A 20422-nucleotide genomic window follows, 5' to 3' on the forward strand; every position below is an offset into this window, starting at 1 on the left:
CTGTGTATTTAAAAGGTACACCAATCATCATACTTATATCAAAGCTATGGTTGGTAAGTTTTTATAAATATTTTTGTTATATTTCTAGAAAATCTCTTAACCCTCTTATCCTGACTGCAATCAACTAGTCAAATGCTCTGACACATAAAATAAACAAATCCAGTATCTGTGGCTGTTGCAGGCCTCTAATAAGCAAATCCAATCATCTTATTTGGCTTGTATGAGAAATTGGACGGACTACCTGCCTGTCTACCTACTTACATGCCTGCCTAGTCTTCCATAAGGCTGCAGATGTATTTTTAAAGCTATTAGTGAGCTAGTCGCACAAGAATGTCAGAGAAAGTGCAGCCAAAATTTCCCAGTGCTAACGTACAGCTTGACAGCGATGAGTACTAACATTAGCCATGTTCGCTGTTTACGTTCATCATGATAATGTTCGGTGGTATCTTACATGTGAGTGAGATACTGTATGAGATAGTTGGGTATGGTTAGAGATTTCTCACAGTAGGCCTACAGCCTCTGAGCCTGTTGTTCAGCAGCTAGCTACCTCAGTGGCACTAAGCACGCAGTCCCTGAGCCAAAGAACGAGTGAGTGGCAGCAGCAGAGACAGACTGTTGTTCGGCTGCTAACAAAGTAGCACAAAGCACACAGCTGCTGAGCCAAAAAGCAGACCAACTGCGGTAGCAACAGACTCACTCAGACGCTAACGTTAGCACAAAGCACACAACCCTTGAGCCGAGCATAGGGTGGGCTTTTCAGACTAAAGTATGTTTGTGACAACTATTTTGCTTGTGTTTATATGATTGTGCCATTTAACAGAGTTGTTAATTCATGTGTTTATCGGACTAAAAGAGCTAAGAGAGCTTCTTGAACGTAGCTAATTAGCTGCAAACACATCTCCCAGCTGGCTGGCAAGAGCTATGGAGCAGTTGGTGTCTGGTCATCTTTTTGGTTGGATATTTTCAAAATTTAGCTTGCTTTTGCTTTTCTACAATCCTACCAAACCAAGCTTAAACAATGGATTAAATGACTTTGTGAAAGCAGTGTTGCTCTGAGAATCCACAGTACACCACCAAAGACACTGTTAGAGATTAGCTGGTGAGTATAGTGGAAAATCTAGCAGCTATAGAGACAGATATTTCTCCCCAGAGTTGGTGGAGACGAAAGCAGAGCTAAAAGGAGACTGAATATCGGACTCACATTCATCAGGTGAGCAAAAATGAACGCTAATGTTGCTGTGTATCAAATAGGCAACTATTTGCTAACTTTTTCACCATTAACAGCTTTATATGGTGATGATAATATGTTGATGTTGTTTTTAAAGCTGGTGTGCTGCCCCAAGGTACAGAAGGTTTGATTATGTACATATTGCATATGTACAGGTAGATCACAGGGCTTCAAATACAACACTAGCACCACCGAGTGTTTATCCCAACATACAATAGGATGTATCGTGATAACAACAGCCTTGAAAAGAGCTCATTTGTTGCAATTAACTCCGAAAAACATTTAGTTTTTGTAAAGTTATCCATCTTTTATAAATCATCAGCGTGGCTCTCTGTCTGCCTGCTTTCATCCAAACTACAGCTTAATTTCCGCAGAATTTCTGTCAAACAGCAGGAACATGTCAAAGCAACTACAGTAACTCCCATCTGACATTTACAATACAGCAACTGCTGATGTCTACAGACATGCAAAACAAAAAGAAGTGAAATTACACAAATTGAACAATAGGGCATCTGGGAGAGAAAAGCAAAGAAAGAAGACAATAAAATAACATGTGAATGTACGTATGTGTTTGTGTGTACGTGTGGGGAAAGGAAGGGAAATTCTTAAGCGATAAGAGGATAGGGAGACAGATTTGGAGACGAGCCAGAGCTGCGTGGAAGAAGACGTGATGGACCGACATTCAGCAATTATGGGATACAAAACATCAGATTTTCAAATGCACTAGTCTGCCTCTAAGGGGAGGATGGTAAAGTTTGAGAGTATTTTTTGAGGTTCGGCGGATGCTTTTTGAGGCGCCAGCATGTGGCTCACAGCAAAATGACGCTCCTATCAATGCTGAGGTGTCTGCTGCTTCCTCTCTGTGTGTCATCAAACCAGATCCTTCAGGCCTGCCCTTCTTCAGCAGGTCGATCTGAAAGGGCATTTTGAAGCAGCAGTGGCAAAACATGTATTCATCTTTCATGAAATATGAAACAAAAACACCACAGCACCTGTTACACACTGAATAAATGTAATTCAAGTTTTCTCTGTACTTCTTTGATATCATCGTGAAGCAGTAAACAGCACGGCTCACAGTGTGGCACTCTCCAGTATTTCTTACACCTCCTCTAAACTCAATTAATTGACAGAATGTGTCAGTTTTTATGTTGGAAACTGGAATTACATCTTCAACTGACAATAGTGCAGCAGCCTTCACGTCTGTCAATCCAAACAAAGGTCTGGCTACACACATCATCATTGTGCTGTAGGGGAAAAATGTTCTGGTTTGTTTGTATTTCTTTTAACCAGTCACAGTCGTCTTGGGTGGTGCAAAGCCCAGGATGCAGCCTGCGAAATAAATTTGAAGGGAACTTGTTTTGGTGTAACATTTAAACTTGGGGGAGTCCTGACGTTAAAATTGCTGAATCCACACAAAAGAAAAGGTAACAGCTGCATGCTTGTAGGGTAAGCTCCACCAATTTTACACATTAAAGTGTTTTTACAGGTCTTGGAGAGTACGACTGCATATGTGAAACAAGTAGTACAAAGACTTTTTATGGCTCCAGAGGAAGCTGCATGTAAGTGATGGCACTCACTGGCTAAGTTGCATTTTGGGTAACGTAGGCACCAGATTTTGAAAAGGAAAAAGAATCTGTGGAAAAAGTCGACATCGCTGGCTCTGCTGTATTGATTTAGATTATTTGTTTTTAAACTGTCCATTATGAGTTTGACAGTGTTAACAGAGTACAATGCAGACCAAGGGACTACTTTTCAAAACCTGGTGCCTACATGACCCAAAATGCAACTTGAGTGACATCACCAGAGGCAATTAATCAGATTACATGCAGCTTCTTCTGGACCCACAAAAGGCTGTGATGTGTAAAACTGGTGGAGGTACCCTTTAAATTTGTACCGTTAGGGCCAAGACACATCAAACCTATAGCAAAGAGCTAGTGGCAATGAAGGCTGACTTCGCATTACTTCATGTTGCTTGGGTCTTGGCCAAAAAGCTGCCCTTGAACACATCACAAAGACTAGAGCCAACAGCTTACTAGCTTGTACATGCTGCTCCTGTGTGAGAGGACATAACTCTTCATACCAGGTGGTGGTGGTCTGTATTTTTCATTCAAAAAGGGAAAAACTCAAGCTACAAAACTTAAAATGTTTAAAATTGGACTTGATCTCAGCTCTGTTTGAATTCCCTGATATGTCACATGCAAGATTGTGAAGTCAAACACTGAAGTATGGTCGCAGTGTGACAGATCCTGGTTGACATGAGGACACTTCACTCTGAGTAAGACTTTACAATCCCTTTAAAGCAGAATGTTTCTTCCTTGTTAGGAAAATAAAAAAGCATCCAGTTTCAGGATGTTTCAGTTCTTTAAAAGAGGATGAGAATATGTGTGACAAGGTGCTCATAACCTGAGAGATGTGTTTTCCCAACATCTACTTACGACCTGCCAATCAGTTCAGTGATAACTTTCAAACTGTAATTTCTTAACTTAGTCTTAGTGGAAGAGAAATTTTCATACTCCACTGGAAATATACCGGAGCGAGGTGTAAATCACTTGGCAGCCAATTAGTTTTGAGCAGATGTTGACTGTGTTCTGGAGGCAATCGCTATGTTTTTTTTAGGCGGCATTTATTTCATCCTTGAATAGTCAGAGAAATCTCAACTAGTCAGAGGAGGTGGTATGATTAAGATACAGGCAGACGTTTGTGCGTAAACACCGGCAGAGGCAGAGAGATGACGGAGAGCAGAAAAAAGGGTAGGAGAGAGTAAGAGAAAATGGCGGAGTTGATGAAAAAAAAAAAAGGCAGATGAAGAGCGAGACGAAGAATGACTGACACAAACTGCCTTCTCCTGCCTCAGAGAGCAGAGATCACATAACCTTTGTTGAGTGTGTGTCTGTACTGTAGATTCATCAAGAGGGTTGCAGCTCTGGAGTTTTTCACCTCTGACAACTATATGCGATAAGTTGAAAGGATGCTGGCGGGAACAGAGGTGGCACAGAGACATAAAGGTGTTTGTGAGAGAGTGATGGGAGAGTCTCTGGAGGTTGAGTGAGTCTTAATTGGTTTTCTATGATTTTTCTACCTATTGTGACACCATGACAGCCGATTGTAGGATGCTCTTTATCTTTGTGGGCAGGACTCCGAACAGTGTGTTTGCGTGTTTGGGGAGTCTTGCTTGATGAAAGCTGACAATATGGATCAAAAGGAGGAAAATGTGAAGAAAGAAGTTGATCGTAACACATAAGGGCGCTTCAGAAAAAAACACATTCGTTGACAAGCTAATTTTCCAAGAATGTGTAGAGGGACAATAAAGCATGTATGGAACGGTAATGAAAGATGTAGCTGGAGGTTTATTCAATCACCACTTTCAATTTACAGCTGCTCCACGGAGAAAAGAAAATATACATCAAACCACAGGGGTGTGTACACAGATCCATACTGTCTCAGAAGAGTAAGATATCCTCACAGCATGCGCTATGACTAATGCCAACAGCAATCAGAACAGGAACAAGTGACGCAGCAACCGATTCCTGTTTGACGTCACAACATATAAAAAGCAACCTAAGCTCAAGGCGGAGTGTGGAAGTGTACGCTACGTGTGTATGCGTGTATTTATTGCAGATGTGTTTGGGATTTTTCGCTCATCATTAACAGCTCCAAGGTATTGTGAGAAAACACTAAATTTAGATACGCGCTTACGCCGTGGAGTGTTTCTCAGTGAATCATCTCTGTCGCAGTGTCGAATCCGTTCACGGATGTATAATGTGTGCCTCGGCGGAAGTCCTTTACTCTTACGCACCTTCTGAAAATGATGCAACGCAGACTGAAAGCAGCTCTTCGGCAGTTATAGTGAAAAGAAAGACTGAAAACCTTCACGAGGGTCACACCGAGTCTACATCAAGCTTCTGCAAATATCACATGACATTTGTTGACATTGCGAGCCCAGTGCTCTACTTTAAACACACACACACACACACACACACACACACACACACACGTTCGCAGGCAGCCTTCTCACACACCAGCGATGGTAACCATGACAATTTAGCTGCTTCAGCTTCATCATCACCCACACTCTCTCCATCCATCTCCTTCTCTCTGTCTCACCCTGCTTTTATTCGCTAATGGCCGGGCAGCTTTCCCAGGTCTTTGTGGAGGAGAAACTAGGCTACCAGAAACATCTTCCTTTTTTTTCTCTCTATTTTTTTTCTTTCCTGATTCAAATATAAATCATCCTTTCTGGCCTCCTTCTTACTCTCTCTCTCTCACACAATTCAAATCCTGTTTGTACTCGGCGAGGTTTGAGGTATGACCCCATTCGCCTTCTTCCCGCTTTCCTACTTTCCTTTTCTAGTCTCATTGCATTTTCCTCCCGCCTCTCCGCCCCGTCTGTCCCTGTACTCTTCTTCTCTCCACCTCCTCATATTCTCCTTTTCTTCCAATAAATTCTTCGATCTGCCAGCCCATCCTCCCCGTTCAGAAGAAACAGAGGGATCCTGGATCAGTGTGGGAAGGGACCTTGCAGCTAATCTGCCAGCGTTAGAGTGCTGCTGGATTAGGGTTCTCATCTACGGGATAGAGCATGTCTTACAGGCTATCACAGTGGGAGTGTATAGCTGGTCAGGCGCATCGACATGGGGCTACATGGCCTGCTGTCTTCATCTCTCAATCCTCTACCCAGTGTGATTGGCAGAGACGGGATAAAGCCGTGATTATCCCTTATTATCCGTGCCCTTTTGTCACTGCTGTGTCTCACGGGCACGACTGCTGCAGCACTGATCTGCCCGTCTGCCTTTCTCTCGGTCTCTCGTCTGCACAGAGGAAGAGAAACACATGGATGGACGGACAGACACAGACGGACAGTTGGTGACAGTCGATTGCAAAACTAATTATACCATCAACCTTGGCCCTTTTGTTAGGATGGTTAGGATTAGATCAGTATAATAATAGTAATACACTGATGCAAGCATCCGTGAGAGTCACATTACCTCACGTTTCTCTCATAGTGGCTAAGAACAAGTAGTTCACCCCAAAATCAAAAGCACATCATTTTCACATTACCTATCGCACTCATTATCTATCTATATTGTTTTGGTGTGAGTTTAGGAGATATCAGTCACAGAGACGTCTTCCTTCTCTAGAGTATAATGGAACTAGATGGTACTCCAATGCGCCGAAAAAAAAAACTCAACAGCAAAATCATGACTCAGTTACTCAAGATAATCCACAGACCTTGTTGTGAGCAGTTTCATGTTCTACTGAACAACACCCATATCACCACGCAGAGAGAAGAGGTCTACTCATGGACAAGAGGCTAGCTGGTCTGACTCACCGGATGTGCACTGTTGGTGTAAAGCCTGTCATTGGGCACCATTTCAGGCGGCATTCCCCTCTTCCTTCCACTATCTGGCATTACTGTTTTCAAAATCCCCGTCCCTATGTGACACAACAACAACCTCCCACACCAATCGACTTGTTTAAATACTTTCTGTGCCAATGTGACGGCCATGTTGGTGTCAGTGACGTATAGTGAGCGAGATAATGTAGTTCATCGAGCAGTTACACACAAAAATAAATGGTATTTTGTCTTTACGACAAACTGCGACTGTGTTGACCTGCGAAATGACCTTTTAAATCGACAAACATCACATGTGTGATTCATGGCACAATTCAAACAGGATCAAAACGCATTTGCCGTTCCCCATTGAGTGCAGCACAATTTTCGGCCTGATGTGTAATGCTGCGACGGCCATGTGGTTTTGGGAGAAGCTGATTTTGGTTTGAGGACAAGTTGGATGAAATGCATGAGATACGTTCTGGTTTTTGAGTCGTCGTGCACAAACATGTAAACGCTGTAACAGGGTAAACATTAACGTGCTAAACTGCTGTGTCAATAACAGTATTTGTACAGATTGACTTTTCACAGCACCAAATACATTTCACACCACCACTAAAATCTCTTTTGCCAAATTTGTGGCGTCTCCCTTTTTCCTCCACCCTTTCTGACGAGTATCATCCGATGGATCAAACGATGGATTGTGAATCCACCGCTTGGGACAGAGAACGATAGGAGAGTTTCTCCCGCTCGATGGTTCACCCCAATCCTCTTCTGCCTGTCATCGTGACTCCATTATTCATAAAGGATCGTCCCGAGGCTTAACAGTATGCAAACTTCTGGAAAATTTGCATATGGGCATTGGGACTGATGTGTGAAGTCTGTGCGTGTGTGTGGGTGCTCTTTCCTGGCATGTGTGATAAAATACAAGAACGATGACAATCGCAATCAACTCGAAAATGCCAGGAGAAAAGGATGATTGCACGAATGATCAAAAAGACGATCTATGAACACGCTTACTTCAGCTTTACTTTACAGAGCATTATGTGTGAGTGTATGTGTGTCTGCGTGCGTTGGTGTGCGATGTCGCTTGTCAAAGATGACAACTCTGATTACAATAACAATAGGAGGCAAATATAGAATAGAGAAAGGCGTAAAATGAGAACAGGAAAGCCCGGATTTTCTGAACATAATTTTCTGAACATTAGCATAACAATGGAGCAGTCAGGGAACATGACGGGAGCCATCTAATACAGGGGAACTAAGCTAACAACAGGGCTTACCTACAGCCTCCCAGCATGTAAGCGAGGAAACACATATGCAAGGAGTAAAGAAGGAAACTAATTTCCACATCCAAGTGATTATGACTGAGAGAAGGGGAGGGGGAGTGTTGCTGGCTGCAGTTAGATTTGACATTTCCATTTTAATCCTGAAGTCTAATCAAGAAATTAGACGTTTTTTGAATACTGCTGCCTGTTCCCACAGCTGGAAGCGTAGCCTTGTGGTTAGAGAGAAAGTACGCCTTAAAAGCAAAATCTGCTCGAGCTCAGCGACAACACATTTTGGAACGGTTTGGATTGAAATCAATTCATTACAAGGACAATACCCCAGTCAGCAGGAGGGAAACAGGGGCAAGTTTAACTTTGGTGAACTTGATACATGAATTCAAACTAGAGCAAGGATTCCTGACCCCAACCCCTCAGGCCCCGAAGACTTAGAAATGATGTTCTGGTTCTGCCTGGCTTTGGTCACATCATCGATATAAAATAATACATTTGTGCATACTACAATGCCTTTTTTAAAAAACTGTATTTTGCACTGCACGTCTGTAATCAGGAGTACTAGGCAAGTTGTAACCATGGTAACAACTGCGTGACGGGGTAACACAAACTCAGCGCTTCAGCCAACATTAACTGCGTCGGGCTCAAGTCGGGTTCAGACATGAAAAACAGAACGCTACTCTCTCGGACTTGGAAGGGGGTTTTTTTTGAGAGAAGATTCCTACTAGGCTGTTTACATGTCTGAAGAAAATGATTATTCCACTGATATCCCTGTTCACACGCAACAGCTGCCTTTTTTCATTCGCTCAACCGCCTTCCAGAAAAGGCAAGCGCTACAATACCTGTACATATCCACAAACCTGTTAATCTCCAAGTCTTTCATAATCTTTGGAAGTATGTGTGTTTCTTTCTTTTGTGCGTACGTCTCTACGTCCCTTGCAAACGGTGGGCAAGAGGCTGAAAAACCCTATTTGAGATGCATATTCTGAATGCACACGGTATGTGTCAAACGAATGCTCCTAAAAACTGAATAATATTAACTTATTTTAAACGGAAATGCTACATTCAGAATACATGAATAGAATATGTTGTTTACATGACACCTATTAAATTCAGTATACTCTCATATCGAGAAAACAGTGGAACGTATGATTGTTGATCTTTGATGGAACAGAGAGAACAAGAGTCTGATATGAACTGATGTGACTACCTAGACTAACTGATTCACACCTTAACAATCAACTAAGGACTCATTGTATGCTACAGAAGTCTGTGCAGTATCCTCAGGTGTTATTGTGTGTGTTCAGAAAAGTGAAGTACATGTGGCTACATCTCTAATAATGCCTGCTTTATTGTAACATTTCATCGTTGGTGGCAAGTTAAGTGTGATGAATTTTCAAGCATCAAAAAGCATTGTGTGTGTTTATGAGTGAGGTCATTATGAACGCATTATAATTTAATATTTACCATAACTCACTCCAGATATTGGCTTCATAGAAAGTGTAACCAAACTACTTGCCGCAGGCTAACTCTATTAGCTTCTAATATGTCAGAATGACTTTGGGAAATCTATGTTTGTCCAGTTATCTGAAGGAAAAAGACAAACCATCAAACAACGAATAAACATTTCTTGAAACGGAGCCCTGTTTAGTTTCCTCATTTTCTCTTTACCTCACCCTGACCTTTGACTTTTAGAAGGCAAAGAAAAATATCCGTCTTAGCATCCTGCAATTATTCAAATCTGCATCTGCTTTACTTCTGCCACTTGTTCTTTTCAACTCAGACTATTGTGCCTCCTCATCTCCTCTCACTGAGGCGGAGCACATTTAGACTGTGAAAAGTCCAAACACAATGTGCCTTTGACCACATCCAGCATCTGCTTTTGAAGATTTGACAGCAACAACAGCACAATGCAGTTTTTTTTCACGTATCAAGAGCTCTCACTTAATAAACTCTGGCATGACTGGATGATATGGTCTGCCTCCGTGGTTCGCCCCAATCCCCGTCTTTCTGTCACATGGAGCTGCATTATGCATGAAAACTCTTCCCAAGCTTTAACCAGCAGCTGCAAACAAACTTGGCATCGGACAGACTCTCTTGTTCCCACTTTCCTCGCCTTCTCTCTTAGTCCTTTAGCTCCTCTACGTTTCTTTTTGTATAACTTCTGTTTTCGCTTTGGTACCTCATCTATTTCACACAACCTGTGTTCCGCAACCTGTGTTTCTCCCTCCTCCTCCTCCTCCTCCTCCTCCTCCTTCCCCTCTTGTGGTGTTTGTTGCATTTTGAACTCTTCACTGTCTCCTCTCGAAGAGTGGCCTCGCTTCGCCTTCCCATTCTGTTTGAGAGGCTTATATTTAGCAGCATTAGAACGGAGCTCTCCGGGGCAAAAGTATTTAGCATTATGCTTCTGACCCACATAAAAAAAGCTGGAAAAATAAACCTCTACATTCAGAAGTTCATTCACTCCCCGCCTCATATCCTCCTATTTGAGCTTACAAGTGTGTGTGTTTGTGGGGCGCAGTGTGAGTCTCCACGTGCTGTGAAGGCTCATTCTTAAGCCTACAATTACTATTTGATCCTGTGATTGGTCGCAGCTTAACTGTATCGACTGACTGGTGGGTTGCAGCGTGCAATCAGCACACACTGTGTTACACAATACACACCCTCACAAAGAATTAGCTAATGCTTCAAATGGCACTTTTCCCTGCTCTTTCGGCTACCATGGCATGATATTTGGCATGAGTGTTGAGATGTCACCTGTGCTCCGTCTGCTGAGTATATTGTATATAGGCTAAGCACAGTGTGTGTGTGTGTGGGAATGGAATTAGCCACGGTTGTGGAGAGTCATAGAGATCGCCTGTAGCCACTCTGACTACTTCTCAGATCTAGTCAGACGCACACACACACACAGACTCGCACACGCAGAATCCGTTTTCAGCGGCGGTGGAGGAGAAGATGTGCGCCGTCATCCACCCACGCACTCACCTCCACTGATGCACCGAAAACTTGCAGCACATTTGCCGAGTACCGCACAAGTGCCTCTATTTCACCCTCTCACTTCCTCTCTCGCTTTGTCTGCCTCACACACACACACACACACACACACACACACACACACACACACACACACATACAGTACTCTGCTCTGGTTCTAATCTAGTAAGCACATCAGTATTCAACTGTGATCAATGCCGGTGTATGTTGCTTAAATCTTACAGGTTCAATTGGACGTGAAAGCCCCCGGAGACGGCTAGCTGCTTTTCAACATCGTCAGTTTCCAGACAGGCTTTTGATCCGGCCCGAGAGACTGGATTCTGTTTTAACCTGCAGACAGGGTAGCATTTAAAGAGCCCAAACCCAACTGTGAGAAAACATTTTCATCGTGGCCTGTGACGGTCCTTAGAGGATATTCATACAGTGAAAAATGAACAATATCTTATCACTGCTTGAGATGTATGTATGCCAAAATGTATGAAAGCTTTAATGTACCAAAACAAGAAACCCCAAGAAATGTTTGTGGTAAATATTCTAAATGCAAAGTCCTCTTACTTTGCTATTCCCCAAGCTTTTGGCTGTATCTCACATCCTTCTTCAGAGGAGAGAAACAGCTCAGATGTTGGCAAATGACCTAATTACTGGACTTTGATCAGGTGATGAAGAGGTGGTCATATAACCCAAAAAATTATTTAGAAAATCTACCACATCACTCTGGTAGTCCCATGCTTGAGAACAACACTCCACAAACACACAAAAAAAGTTTAAAGGATAAGAAAGTTCGCCCAAAAATGAAAAATTCAGTCATTATCTACTTACTTTCGTGCTGATGGAAAGTTGGTTAAAGTTTTGTGTTGTTATTTAAGCATCCTTCTAATATATTTATTGCAGTGAGATCACAGAGAAATCTCTTAGTTTTGGGTTCATACCGATGTGGTTTGCGGTTATTTTTATTTACGTTGCTCACACGACGCAAACATTTTATTCGTGTTTGGTCTGAACATGGCATAACGCTTTCAGCTTCGCAGCTACAGTGAAGATTTGAGCTTTAAAAGGGTGTAAAGAACATCTTTTCTAATCAATCTGGGATCTCGGGGCTTCTGGAGACTTGGATTACATTGGATGAGCTGTATGGAGCCATTTTATTTTTCAGTGATTGTTTTGTTTTTTCAGTTGTTGTTTTACGTGTTAAGGAGAATGCTGCAATGCGGTTTTGCTGTGAAGCTCCAGAAACGTTTTGCGAACAACAACATTTCACCGGCCTTTCCATCAGCATGAAGGTGAGGAGATAATGACATGATAATAAGATAAAATAAGTGGAAAACTTAAATTGAAATAGAAATAAAGAAAAACACATCCAGTGTAACTCGTCAAAACAGTGTGCATCCTTGAGCTCTAACAAATCGAATGTTGCGTCGAATGCATTTTCTTTCTCATAAAACATCTGCAACCCTGATTTTCATTTGCTTCTTATCTTTGCACATTACTGCCTCTCATCAGTGAAATACTGTGAAACCACTGGCAGTGTATATGGAATCACGCACAAATGCACGAGACAAACGGGTACTCTCCGTGGAGCTACCCGAGGTTCAAAACTCCACAGGGAAGCTAGTGTTGATGAAAGGTAATTTAAAAGATGTTTGAACTTGCAACAAAGAAGACAGGGCATCCAGAGCCATGCCTCGCCTCACTTTGAGTGCCAACAGCCGTCTAGCACATCAGGTACAGTCTGAAATAACTTATTACTTCTTCATGAAATTGCACAAAAAGTAGACTTTTTTGATATGAAAGTAATAGACCATATTCATATGGTGATCATTTTTCCTTTCACATCAGGCTCAGGGCTGGAAGCTCAAATGTCATACTGCTGCTGTGTTCCAGGTTGCATGTCATATGTCAGATCGTTATTTTACCGCTTCAAGATTGATGACAATTGAAAAGATGAGGGCTAGTTAACGTCTGGAGGGACATCAGGCCAAATTTTGAGGAGAAACAACATATTTGATTGCCCATTAGCTTCCTTCCGACAGCATCTAACGTTAGCATTCAACATCACCATTTGATATTGTTACACGGTATGATAGGAAAGGTGACAATGAATTCTGAAATATCAAAGCACATATGGACACATTTATTTAAGATGGGATTTAAAATGCACTGGATGTAATCAAGCTTCAACTTTCAGTTGCTGATAACGATTTGTCAGATTTCCTATGTTTATATGACTAACAGCCTGGAAGACAGCAGTATGAGACATGGGAACCTGGGAGCACTGTCGCTCCTTATCAGGTCCCAGGAAATAACAATCTAGGGACAGAGGCCTAGTCCACATGTACACAGGTATTTACCCGTCTGTGAGTCAGCATTTGACCCTCACAGCACTGTTCTTCAGAGAATCATCATGGATAATGCTGTTTTTATTCAAATATAAGCCCTTTTCACACAAAGGCTGCATTATCTCCACAGCGAAGGCTCGCCAATTCTCCGCATTTGTTTGTTCACACAGAACCAAGCAGCTCCGGTGTAAATCCACACCAGTGTGTCAATTCATACAGCACGCCAGCGCTGCAGATCCAAAAGAGGCGTGACGGTACACATCATGTTTGACATCTTTGTGTTTTTTTCAAGGTGTTTCCCCCGGAGTCCACCTGTTAATCTAAACATGTACCTGCTGACTGTTTATAATCATATGGATGCTGTTATAATGTGTGATTGAGATCCTGGCCCACCATGCATCCTGGAAAGTGACAAAGTTACGTTTTTTGCTCTAAATTACATAATTACATAATCACCATCAGTAAACAGGACGCTGTCTGACTCTCTCACTCGTGGGGAGGGAGGTCTCGGTCAGGAGGGCTGACTGTCGCAGTGATTTTTTTCAGGACAGTAACTACAACAATACAATAGTGGAAGGAGACAAACACATGGTGAGTTAAAGACACTACAGACATTACAGACACTTCTCCATGTGTAACCGCGGATTTTCTTTCCTCATATAAGTTGCCAAAGACGCTACCAGTTACCACAGTACTGTTGTTTGGTCCTGTAACGCTACTTTGCAACTCATTTCTCTTTTATTTGATGAGTGATGGATCTGTTTAGCTGTCAGACTGAACACCATCAGATCGACACGCCCCCACATCAGAGCCGCAGCGAAACTGTCCCCCCTCTCTGCATCTGAAACTTTCACACAGAGGACAATGTGGAGAATCGGCGTATGATTCCCGCACTCAAAGGGCAGTGTGAATGGTGCTGTCGCCAGCAGCTACTTTGTCTTTCTTCTCCATCGATGGATTATCAATGTCTGTTCATATCTTTCTATATATACACAATCTGACATCCATTCTGTCAGTGTACAAACTCCAATATCATAACACATACTCTGAGCTCACATTTGTCAGTGATGCTACGTACGGCCCAATTAGGTGTCTGCAGACACCTACATATGCTGCATCATTGTTTCTTAAAAATCTTCACTTCTGCCTGTCCAGATATAAACACTGAAAGTTTCTGAATATCTTCACCCTGGAAGGAGTTTTCCAAAAGGTCCATTTGATCAGTGACCTAAAATGCAGTTTAAGCTTTTGGGTTGCATCATGGGAAGTGTGGGATCCAGAATGTTTATCAACTTGACCCACAGCCAGGAAGAAGAGTCATGATGTCTCAGTCTCTGCTGCAACAATCTGATCTGGATTGTCTTTCTAACGTGTCTGTCTCTGTATGGAAGCACTAATCCTGTCTCTTGAGTACGGTACTGCAAATGTTTCAACTTGAACAAGGAACAGCAGAAATCCTGACTTGTATGCCTCCTCATCATTATACAAAGAGACAGCAGCAGGGAGAGAGAGCAGGTATGTAGGAAAAATAAGAGAAAACTTGTGGCGTTTCTGCTAAGTTTAAATATCAGTTGGAGCTGTCACACACACACACACACACACACACACACACACACACACACACACACACACACACACACACACACACACACACAGTAAACACACACACACTAAGTCAGTATATGTTGTTACAGAAAACGTCTGTACTGTCAGCAGAAGAACTCATCCATTTTCCATCCGTGGCTAAAAGCGTGAGTCAAAAATTGAGAGAAAACTGGGATGAATAATATCTCCTTTCTGTTTTTTTTTCTTTTATTGTATCTGAACAGAGGCTCGTGGGATGGAGCAGTATCTTGGAGCGAGAGAGAACACAGATGCTCCGACTTTCAAAAAAGCCGCTTCACACTCCAGGCAAAATCACGCCACTCCGCTCCCACTCTGCACAGATCGCATAGCCTGGTGCCTGCAGCCCCCATCCATTCCAGAGCATGTTAGGCTCCAAACAACACACGCACACACACGCACACACACACACATAGAAAGTGCACCTGTTCATCCGTCATATGTATTGAATACATGCCTGTGTGTGCATTGCATCTGATAAAATCATCAAAAGACAGAAAATAACTCCTATATTGTCGGACAAGTCTCAGATTAATGTCTTAAAAAACATCTACAACCATGTTATTACTGTTTTTATCAATAAACGCATCTATATCTATCAATATGATACATTGAAGATTTGGGGGGCAGAAGAGGGGATTGGTCTGGTGTCATCTATAGAGAAGCAAATGACCCAGGACTGCCTGGATCTACGCGATTATGTGAATATGCTTGTACTTGTGTGTGTGTGCGTGTGTGTGTGCGTGTGTGTGAGGGTGCTGCCCTAATATGTGGCTCAGAGGCAACCATGTCATAACACCACTTAACTGCAGGACATCAAAGAGACAGGCCCTGGGGGACAAGACAGACAGCCATGGAGACAGAGCTTTGATGAGGATCTGAAGCTGTGTTTCATCATTAATAATGCCCCACTGTTCTGAAATAGACAGTATGGCCGCTGTGATGGAATCCAGTACATTCTAGATGGATAATAATGTTACTGTGCCTTACAAGATTCACTTCAAACTGCTCTAGTGCCAGTGGAGATGAGTGAGTTACCACAGAAAATGGCGAAAAAATAAAGCGATTTGTTTTCGATTCGGTGCTGCCAAGCATTTCATGACCTACAAATTGCAATTCTCTATAGATGCTAAATTATTAAAGGTGCTTCAATATGCATTTCTAAGTGTTGGATGAATCTGGTGGAAATAACGTAACCCTGCGTCCTCATGTGCGCGGAGGAGGGAAGCCATTTAGAGCTGATGTTTTATGCCCTTTCGGTAGCGTGCCGTCTTGAAATAAGGACAGACTCTGTTCGCTGGAGCTATCTCTGACTGCTCTGTGGAGGACAAATATAGTGCCCGTTGCCATGGTTATGACAAAGAACGCATCCACACAAACAGAGCGGTGAGACCACGAGGACACACACCCACACACCTCTCTCCTCTTTCAATCCACAAACGCCACGTGCAGATGAGGAGGAACTATCCGTGTGTGTGTGTGTGTGTGTGTGTGTGTGTGTGTGTCTCACATGTAGGTGAGATATGTGTGTGTGTGACCACCTGTGGAAGTACGTTTTTTTTGGTGTTTTTTTTACAAGTTGAACACAGACTCACCGTGACAGTGGGGATGGCAGTGACGAGGGAGTAGACGAGGACGGGCGGCGCCTTGCTGTTGTCCTCCGGTCCTGGGTACGGCTTGGAGTAGGCTTTGTCGAAGCAGAAGAAGCCCTGGATGTGCACGGGGAACGTGTCCGTGTACTCAAAGTAGTACGCCAACAGAACGGTCCCTGCCATGATGACCAGCTGGAAATAAAACATATTGGTTCCAGCTTTAGGATTGGATCCACGGGAGAGAGAGTAGGAGTTGAGAAAGAAAAGACAGCCGGGAAGAGAAGAGTGGAAAATGTTGTCACGGATGAAAAATGTAAAAAAAAAAAAAAAAAAAAAGGAGAGATTTTTTTCCTTCTCTGAGCAAAATGATGGATGCTTCCGTAATGTGTAAAATGAATCAAGTGTGCGTGGAGAGATAGTGAGGGATGAGGATGAGAGGGAGAGGGAGGATGGGAGGGAGGTAGAGATAGAGACAGAGGGAGACAAATAAGGAAAAAGACAGATAGAGAGGGGGGGAGAGAGAGCAATGACAGAGATAGAGAGTGAGAAAGCGAGAGAGTGAGAGAGAGATCCCTTCAGCGGTGTCAGTATGCAGAGTGGGAGGGTAAAGAAACAAATGGAGAGCGATCAAAGAAAATAACGCCGTATGGAGGAAAAGGAGAACTGAACAAGGGTGGGAGAGAGGAGAGGGGAGTGTGGGGGGGGGTGAGACACAGATGGGGTGAAAAAGAGCAGAGCGGTGGAGAAGACAAGAAGAGAGGAAAGAAGAGAGAGAGAGAGAGAGAGAGAGAGGGGGCAGGATGACAAGAATTATATATGTGTGTGTGACTCTGCATAACTTATGTTGTTATTGTACCACACTGCTCTTCTGCCATCTAAAATACCAGCTGTATGCAAAGCACAAGCCACGAAGCATGAAATATGACCTTCATAACTATTTAAAGAGGAATTTGATAATCAAAATATATTAGCAATTCATAACAGATTGTATGCATGAGGGAGAGATAGAGAGCAAGAGAGGCGGTTGTAAACATAGAAAATGTAAAAAAAACACAACAGCACAGATGAGACAGATGCACGAGTACTAATTATTCATTTATACTCCAGTAAACAGCACGCTAACTCCTTTCCTCAGTTCTCTCAAGGAAAAAAGAAAGAAGGAACATTTACAACCGCAGAGCGAGCGTCTCTAAATCTGTAGGCTGGAGGTTTGTGCAGTATTTGTTCGCCCTGCGGGGAAAAGGCCCGAAACAAACACTACGAGTTAAAAAAAGGAGCGCGAGTTTAAATATAGCGAGCTGCTGATTAGCCTCGTCGTAATCTGCAGCCTAAATGTTCGCCCGATTGACTTCTTTTGTGTGTGAAGGACAAATTTATCAGCAGCAAAACACGAGGAGCCTCTGCTGGCAGACTGAGCTGCTTTATAGCTTGAGGGACGTCGAGGCAGGGAAGAAACAGCAGTTTGGTGGGTGTTGGTAATGATTTGTTCTTACCTTAGAGGGCGTACAACATGTGTAGCATTTAAAACATTAACACTGTAAATTAGCATATTAATAATAGTAATTATTAATCGAACAAAAAGAGGAGGATTGGGTGATAATTAATATGTCAAAGCCAGATCTTAAACAAGGACGTGGGCTGTTTAGACCTTTTCACAGCGGACAGTTTGACCTGTCTAACACAGGTGGAACTAATGTTTTTATTAATAAGTGCATTGCATAGCAATAATTGCCGAAAGGACATGTCATTCCTGTAATTAGTTCCACCTCTGCTTTTCATGCTTTGACAGGTCAAAGTGTCCACTGTGACTCTGATTCATCTGGAGAAAATAAAGGAATAAGAGGGCTCTAGTTGTAGGTCTGATTCAGGTTCACAACACTCGATCAGAGAGCAAAAAAACATGTTACGTCAAAGATGCGAAGTGTTTTGACAAAGTCAAAGAACAACAGGTGGTGGTCATCGGCACACAACGTTGGCGAAATGCAAAATATAAAGAAGTCCATCTTGCTTTCAAGTTCATTGTCAATCTACTGGGGAAGCCTTTTGTCATTTGTGTAAAGACTCTGGCAGATTGGAAAAGTTTGACCTAAAAACTGTTTTCATTTGCACGATAGAAACTAGTGAGTTACTCATGTCTCAATTCAGAGACCACACCCTTCGGCGGCTGCATTTAAAGACCGAATGTGTTTCAGCGGAGCAACGAGGCCGTCCCATTTCAAATGCTCTTTCAAATGAGGCAGAGGAATGCAACCTTTCTTTTCCTCCAGCATCCAACTATCCCAAGATGGTGCTGGTGATGGTTGGATATGTTTTTCAAAGGACAACTATGATGGAAACAGCAGCTGAATATGCTTCTAAATGTAAGTGAGGTGAAGTAAATGCGGGTTTCAAATCACTCAAACAGCCAACAATACAAATGTTGACAAAGCAAAGGACCCCAATTTTGTCATGGTTGCTAGACAACAGGAGTGGCGTTTCATGACTCAAGGGTAAGGTCGGGGAGAGCTGGTGATGTAGATTCCCCGTGGACTGAACCATCTCATTTAACAACGCTCAGTGCAGCCTTCTCAGTATATGAAGACCACGCCTTCATATACTGCATCCCTCGAAGGATACGGCTAGCCATTCTCTGTCCACAGGTGAACTAGACAGACCTCTGAGCACATCTATAGATCACACACAAAAAGATGTTGTTTGTTTAATCTTTGCACAAACGGTAAAGGGAAAAAAAAAGGGAAAAAAGACATGTTGCGCTGGTTGCCTAGCAACCACACAGTGATGACAACACTCCAGGAAGTCACTGTGCCGGGTGATCCTCTCATTTTATGCTGGACAGGAAGCAAATTATTCAATTTAATCTTAATCTTTTATTGTGACTACAAGAACAAAACAAATTTGTTTAAATTACAAAATGTAAAAAAAAAAAGGATGGACAGCACTAAACAGGAAACGTTTCAAGGCAGCAGATGGCAGAGCAAGTGACAAACCACTGAGAGAACCTCCTCCAACATGTTTATCCTCTTCAGCAAAGTGACAGAAGACCCACTTGGACTAATGCTACAGGGAGGGGAGGGAGAGACTTGTTACGCTAACACGCTTCAGCTTTATTACACATTGAAGACAATGGGCACGGCAGGAGAGAGGGTGACCTCATTCAAAACCCTCTGCTCCACTGTCACATCTGCAGCTCTGCGTGTTTCCTTGTCCTGTGTCCTTTACCGTTGCTGAAAACCTGTGGATTCCCTTCACGAATTTCAAAATCAAATAACTGATCTGTTCTTCTCTGTGGCAAAGTTCAAACTTCATCTACTTTAGTCTGTTTGCCGGAGACTTCTTAACACTGAGGGTCCTGAGCGAGGAGTGCATCACACCGGGGGACGATGTACTCAGTGACAACACACATGCCCTGAGGCCGTTAAAGCAAAACCATGAGGGACACAGAAACGCACACATACATGCACACACGTAGCCGCACTCGCTGACAAACTACACAAACACCTCCAGCCTGTAGTTTATATATAGACTATCAAGCAGCTCCATGTTTTTCCATGTTTGTTTCCCTCTCCACGCGCTTTGTGTGTTCGAGCGAGTGGGCGTGTGAGTATGTGTTTCAATGAGCAGAGGGTGTTTGAAAAATGTCTGCAGGCATGTGGGTGCATTCCCATGTCTGAGGAGGAACTCTGACACAGGCACGCTGTGTCGAACATTTCTCTCCATCACCCGCTCCTCTCCTCCTTGCCGAGCTACAGAAGGCTTGAGGGAGGGAGCGAGGGAGGGAGGTGTAGAAAGGTGGGAGGAAGAGAGCGAGGGACCCATCAAAGTTTAAACAAACATTTGAAGACAACTGCAGCAAACCTCCCTGGGAGATTATGCATGTCATTTTGCATCTACTTTTGAACCACATAGGCATTAAATTTGGGTATGCTTATTGAATGTAGCGTCAGTCTGAGAGATCTAACCAGCATGTGTGTGGAATAAAACATGAGAAGACACTTTATATTCACTCCAGGACAAAATTACACATTTAGAAGAACACT

The 20422-nt window shown here is 42.9% G+C and overlaps 1 pseudogene across 1 annotated transcript in view; it reads right to left on the reverse strand.

Annotated features, from left to right (window-relative positions):
* LOC311271873 (phospholipid phosphatase-related protein type 5-like) overlaps positions 1-20422 on the reverse strand; it is a 52972-nt pseudogene that overhangs the window by 13188 nt on the left and 19362 nt on the right. The window contains exon 3 of the transcript XR_014624944.1: positions 16389-16577. The product of XR_014624944.1 is annotated as a phospholipid phosphatase-related protein type 5-like (transcript). The remainder of the gene's footprint in view (positions 1-16388; positions 16578-20422) is intronic.

Source organism: Pagrus pagrus, assembly GCF_965226575.1.
Source record: "Pagrus pagrus genome assembly, chromosome: 2".
Taxonomy (NCBI): domain Eukaryota; kingdom Metazoa; phylum Chordata; class Actinopteri; order Spariformes; family Sparidae; genus Pagrus; species Pagrus pagrus.